This window comes from Acanthochromis polyacanthus, chromosome 8 (genome assembly GCF_021347895.1).
Source record: "Acanthochromis polyacanthus isolate Apoly-LR-REF ecotype Palm Island chromosome 8, KAUST_Apoly_ChrSc, whole genome shotgun sequence".
Taxonomy (NCBI): Eukaryota; Metazoa; Chordata; class Actinopteri; family Pomacentridae; genus Acanthochromis; species Acanthochromis polyacanthus.
The window spans coordinates 25,661,627-25,668,554 of record NC_067120.1 but is presented as its reverse complement, the minus strand read 5'-3'; the positions used below and the strand labels follow the sequence as shown (position 1 = coordinate 25,668,554).

The following is a 6,928-nucleotide window of genomic DNA, read 5'->3' as shown; positions in this document are numbered from 1 at the left end:
CAGCCAATCAGCACAAGAAGAGAATGTAGTGATGGCAGTGATGCAGGTTTCAAGCAGAACTGTACACTGCAGGAAACCCCTGTACTACACCGAAACATCAAACTGTTACACTTGAGACTAGAAAAGCACTCAGAGAGTGCAGACCTCCGCCAAGGATAGAGAGGAAAACAGGAAACCCATGCAGTAAACGATCATGAGCTGGAATCAAACCTGCGTCTCTGACACAGCTCTGCTTACAAATCACCTTCTTAACCAGTTGAGCTATCTGGACACCTTGCTCCAATTTGTTGGACGACATACTAACCTATGATGTTTTTGTCATATTTTGGACCACATACTAAAACATACTAAAAAATTCAAAGTGATCCAGAATCCAGGATCCTTTCCGGATTGCCACCAAAATTAAATCAGCTCTTCCTCTTACCATAGTCTACATCCCCTCAAAATTTCATGTGAATCTGCCCAGGCGTTTTTGAGTTATCTTGCTCACAGACAGACAGACAGACAGACACACACACAAACGTCGGGTGTCACATAACCTCCTTGGCTGAGGTAAACAACATGGTGAACTTCTATGTCTAGTGCTTTATATATGTTTATATGGGATTACTGTGTAAAATCCTGTTCACAAGAAATGGAAACCAAAAATCTTAGTATATTTTGCATACTGCACATACTGTAAATGTTTTGGTTAGGTGTTATCCATCCATCCATTCTCTATACACTGCTTTATCCTCACTAGGGTCGCGGGGGTGCTGGAGCCTATCCCAGCTGACTCGTTGAAGGCAGGGGACACCCTGGACAGATGGCCAGTCTGTCGCAGGGCTACATATACAGACAAACAATCACACTCACACCTACGGGCAATTTAGAGTAATAAATTAACCTCAGCATATTTTTGGACTGTGGGAGGAAGCCGGAGTGCCCAGAGAAAACCCACACGTGCACAGGGAGAACATGCAAACTCCATGCAGAAAGATCCCAGGCCCACCCCGGGATTTGAATCGGAGATTTTCTTGCTGCAAGGTGAAAGTGCTAATCACTACCCCATTGTGCTGGTTAGGTGTTATACAAAAAGTCTGTCTTTAACCCATTGCGCTTCACACTTTGAGATCTGCATAAGCATTTCCTTAAATGTCTGAAGCTGCAAACGTGATTATACAAACACTATACACCGATGGAAAGCTTAGATTCTCATGAATCCGCCGGTATAAACCACTTTCATATGGAGTAAGATTACTGTCAAAAGTATTCATCCACGATTCTAACCATTCGTATTCGTAATGTTAAACATTTGTATGTTAATAAAACATTTGTACACAAAATTCTGCTGTCATATGCATGAGTTGGATAAATTAAGGGTTAGGATTGTTTTTACGAGTATGAACCTAAAAGTTGTGAGTGCAACTCTAATTTCTACGACTACGAAGTCTTCCCTGTGAGGACGAATTCAAGTTTATGGGTATGAGTAGAAAAATACTGGAATGACGTCACATAGGTCACAGGGGAAGGTAATCGAACACCGATTGCTCCAAACGCGCATGCGCCATTTATAAAGAGTAGACGCCGGGTGGACCCAGTGGACCTACCGGGGCAGGTGACGCCTCACAGGTCAAGTAAATAACACATCCAACTTCTTGTAATTTATTTATTTCATGAAACTGTACTGTTTTAATTGATATACAGTTTATGGACGAAAGACGGTACTGCTTAGCTTGCACGCTAACGAGCCGGGCCGGTGACACATTAGCCTTCTAATGCAAGGAGGCTAATGAGGAGGCTTAATAACAAAACAAACATAATTTGAGATTATGAATCGTGGCAATTGGCGTATGAATCAGCCCATTGTACAGCCTAAATTGCCGTAAATTAAGTCCAGTTTTAGTTCTTTGCAAACTCAGACACGTGCATTAGTTTAGTTTACAATGAATCTGGCGGAGTTCGGTAAAGTTGGAAAGATATTCACAGATTCGGACTTCCGGCATCAATAACTCATGAGATATATGTTGTCAAAACATGAACGATGCCTCTTTCAAATCGTTGTAAGGTAGACAATGTGCTACAAGGCCAATTTTATCAAAAGTCGCTGTATTTCAAGCTACAGAAATAACATTGGCGTCTATGAGCAGCCGGCAGTGCAACGAGTGAACAGGGACCGTCTGCAAATAGCAAAACCGCTGCAACAGCGAAAAGAGACACTGCACATTTATTCAATATTATTATTGGAAAAACTGCTTTTCTTTCAAAAATAAGCACATATCTAAGTGAGCCCAAACTTTTGAATGATAGTGTACATGCTACACCAGTTTGTTTGCAGTTTGTATTCACATAGGTTTATTAATTATAAAGTTAGATCTAACATATGTACACTTATTTGTCAGTAAATATGTGTTATTCTGGAATTCAATGACAAATTTCTATTTTGTCTTTTAGGCATGACAACTTTTTGATCTTAAGGATGAATCCATATGACATTCATCTCAGTGTTAGCACAAATGACAGAACTGATGCTGCTGTGATAATCAGGCGCAGTCGAAAATAAAGCCACAGCAAACATCCTTTTCAGATCCACAGACAGGTTCCTCCCTCAGATGATGTTACGTGGGAAAAAGCACCAGCTATTGAATCAAACAGATAACAATGCATCTCCTGAGGGAAGGTTTCCCAGGGCGCTTTTCAGGACATCAGATAAGCACATCCAGTTTTTATTTTTATTGTGTTTTTACCCTTTAGTTTTGCAAAGAGTCTAGTTTGAGCTGTGTATTGTTCTTCAGCTCCACCTGACTTCAGGTTATTGCAGGTCAGTGCATTCACACATGGCTTATCCTGAAGCCATCCTCTGTACAGGGTGGGGAAGCAAAAATGTCCTATTGACAAATGTGAATGTCCTGCCCAAACGGTGAGGGTAATCAAAACAATAATTAAAATCAAAGTTTCTTACCTTTAACCAATCTTTTTAGTATTTGTCAGACCTTGGTGCATTGTGAAGTGAGCAAGCAACAAGCAAAACGCAGTAGGGTTTGTGATCTCCTGGATGCCCAAATCCCACAGAAGGACATTGCCAAGATTGTTGGCATCAGTGAGAGGACCATTCGCCGCATCCAGCATGACAGACAATCCAGTTTGGGCACCAAGAGATCTCCAGATGGTCCTGGGAGTCTTGGGCTCAGATGGCAATAAGATGCCCCCCTACTTCTTCAAGCCAGATCAGAAAATTGGGGCTGATGTGTATTACAAAGTTCTGAGATACACCGTTTTGCCCTGGCTGAAGGCCACCTACCCTGACAACAACTATGTGTGGCAGCAAGATGGGGCTCCTGCTCACACATTAATCAAGGTCCAAAAGTTCTGTGAGTAGAATATGGCGAACTTCTGGCCCAAAGGCATTTGGCCCCCGAGCTCACCTGATCTAAACCCCCTGGATTTTTTCTGATGGGGCACCATTGAGTTGAGGACTAATGCCACCCCTCATGCCAATATGGATTTACTTAAGGCTGCATTCTCCAGGGAATGGGAGGCCTACCCCAAGGAGGATATCAGGGGCCTGTTTCACGAAGCAGGTTCACTGAAAACTCTGAGTTTCTTAACCCGGAAATGAGGGAAACTCAGAGTTTTCCGTTTCACGAAGCGAGGTAACTTAACCCTGAGACAGAGGGGTAACTCGAGCCTGTTTCACAAAGAGGGGTAACTTAAACTCTCGGTCAGTTACCGCAGTAACAGACTCTATGACTTGAACCTGGTCGCCAGCAGGTTTATCTGAGAAAACCTCGAGTTTCTCTCTGTCTCCGCCCACTTTCAGCCACACACGCTGTTTCATTTCCTCATTCATTCAGTCAGTAAGCGAGCGAGTTTTGGCGTAGAACAGCTTTTCTTAACGATCCAGTGGATAAAGGAGCAGCATTACTGCACAGATAATTAAATATTCGTCGGTAGATTGTCAGACTGCGGATAAATGTTCTCGCATTTCCGGACAATTATCGGCTTGAGCGGTACCGTTTTGTAATCGTTTCAAGTCCATAATCTACATAAACAACCTAATCCGTCCTTACATTTACATTACCAGCCGCAGTCATGCTCTCACATCCAGCAGATGTTGCGCTGTGGTTCTTTGCAGATGGAAGTTTTTATATGATGTCGGAGATGCAGAGCACTTAAGTAAGACAACTGTATGCAGGACAGTCAGAAAAGTTTTCCTGGCTCTGAAACGACTTTTACTCATCATTGTGGACCTAAACCTGTCAGAACATCAAGGAGCAGTTCTACAGGATTACAGGTGAATGATGTAGAGATCTGTTAAATTCATTTTAAATCATATTCTGTTAATGACATTGTGCTGCAACCTCAGACTGGGATTAGTCATTTTAATTTCTTTTAGGATTTCCCAGTGTGATTGGCTGCATAGATGCACACACATCCCCATCACAGCTCCCTCACATCATGAATAGGAAGTCCATTCACAGCATAAATGTGCAGGTAGGCTACAGGTAGACTGACTACTGTTTCTAAATGTTAAAGACTGCATCATAGTTCAACATCTGTCATTCTCTGCACTGTCCAGATCATATGTGATGCTGCATACATCATTTCTAATGTATAGGCCAAGTGGTCTGGGTCTGTTCATGACTCCAGGATTTATGGTGAGTCTAACCTGAGCAACAGACTGCAGAATGGTCAGCAGCCTAAAGATTTTCACAATAGAATTCTCTTGTCTCCCTCCTTTAATATGCTCTGATGTATCCACTATACATTACAGGAGAGTTTGATGGCCTTCTACTGGGTGACAGGGGTTACCATGCCAACCCAGGCTGATGACCTCATACCCTGACCCTGAACCAGGCCCCCAACAGAACTTCAACTGGACTCACTGCAGGACCAGAGCCCGGGTGGAGATGACCATAGGCCTGCTGAAAGCCCGTTTCCAGAGCCTACGTCTCCTCAGGGTGACCCCTGAGAGGGCCTGTGATATTACTGTGGCATGTGTTGTTCTTCATAATATTACTATTAGAGGAGAGCAACACCCTGCCCTACAAACTGAAGACCCAGATGATGACCCCATCCACCTGCAGCTATCCAGGACAGCAGAGCAGTCAGAGACACCGTATGCAATAATCACTTTACAGTTTAAGTCACCATCATCACCACAGCAAATACAGACATGAAACACATTTCATTTGGTCTTCTTTATTTCCTACAAATAAAAGAGATAGTTCAGTTAATGTTCCAGTAGTTAACATAATTCACCTGTGACCATCACCCACCTCTAACTTGTGCTCCAGTATTTCAATTTCCAGATCTGCCCTCCTAATCTGTTTTTTGGATTTTTCTCAGCAAATGCAGTTTGTAAATCTGTTTTACTGATAACTGGGAATACAAAGAGGACATTAAATTATACAGTTGCACATGAATTCCACAGAATGAACGTTTCCTGAACATCCATCTCACTGTGTCAGTCTGTGCAGTGGAAGCTGAGGGACCATCCTGCTGCTGTCCAGCCATGCTCTGTTAAAAAAAAGATGAGAATGTGCGATACTTAAATGTAGGCTAAATGTCACACTCTATATTCCACCCAAAATGTGAATGAGAAGAGAACTATCTGTAACATACCTCTGTATGCCTTTCTGGATCCCCCTCTGTAAAGGCAGCAGACACAGTTTCATCCTCTTCATCCTAGATCAGTGACATGTTTCAGTACACTTAAACTACCATTTGGATAAATCTTTGGAGTATTGCCTACTTACAGTTACAAGGTCTGTGGTGTGAAGGGGCCAAAAAACAAAAAAGACACAAAAGAGAACTAAATAATCATATATATATATATATATATATATATATACACATATATATATGTGTGTGTGTGTGTGTGTGTGTGTGTGTGTGTGTGTGTGTGCATGACCTTTTATTCCACCCGTTTTACAGGCATCTGCTTTCTTTCAGTTGGCTGAGCAGAAGTCTATGTTAGTTTAAATAGGCTTAATTATTTAACAGAACATGATATGGATGCAGACATTTAGGCTATGTGTGGATAAAACAACTGCACAGTCAAACAGCCACTTAATATTTAGGCTACTTTACAATGTAAAACATGATCAACATGAAGTACCTCCATGAGATCATGCCGAGGTCTGACCTGTTTGAACAATGTTTTTATATTTCATCTTAAAGCTGCTGTCCGGAGTTTCCGTTTGTTTTCAATCTATGTATCATTTTTTAACAAAGCTTAAACGTGTTAGTCTAGTTCGATACTATAATATAAAGTTAGAATAACGCGATATGAAAATTTATTCCTGAGCTCCGCCTTCCTCTCATAGACCCCCATGTTATTCCAAAAAGCGCCGGTTGCTGCCGACCAATCAAGTTCGAGCTTCAGCTTTGTCATGCTGTCAATCAACGGTTACGCGCACAGCAAGCAAGCCCATGCAGAGGTGGGCGAGCTCCGCACTACGCAACCGCGCGCACATTTGTTTTGCTTGTGGAGGAGAGAGCATCAGGGCTCAGCAACTTCCAGAAAAGTTACCAATCCCACGGCTTGTCAGGCCAAGAGACTGCAGGACGTTTTTTGGCTCGGGGTGCTCGCGTCGCTCCCCGACCACGGCCTCCATAGCCCGGCTGACGGCTTCGTTTAGATGCCGTGGTCGGGGTGCTCGCCTCGCTCCCCGACCACGGCCCTCCATAGCCCGCCTGACGGCTTCGTTTAGATGCCCGACCTCTGGAGGAAGATGTTGGGGCGTCTGGGACATACTCTTCGTCAGAGGAGTCATGCAATTCTGAACTCTAGATAGAAATAAATAAATGTAACACATATACACGCGTAAATGCACTAAGTTTGATAAACAACGTCATCAAGAGGGATACACGAGTGTAATCACATATTGAAACTTTACTAGCTCGTCCTAGCAGATTCATGTTATTTTGGTATTAGGACAAGTTA

At 42.8% G+C, this 6,928-nt stretch overlaps 1 long non-coding RNA gene across 1 annotated transcript; it reads right to left on the bottom strand.

The window, feature by feature from the left end:
• Positions 1-5,165: 5,165 nt before the first annotated feature.
• Positions 5,166-5,788, bottom strand: LOC127534998 (uncharacterized). Its single transcript, XR_007943636.1, has 2 exons — positions 5,605-5,788; positions 5,166-5,499 (listed from the first exon to the last, which is right to left on the bottom strand). It is a non-coding gene; the product is annotated as an uncharacterized LOC127534998 (long non-coding RNA).
• Between the last annotated feature and the right edge of the window lie 1,140 nt (positions 5,789-6,928).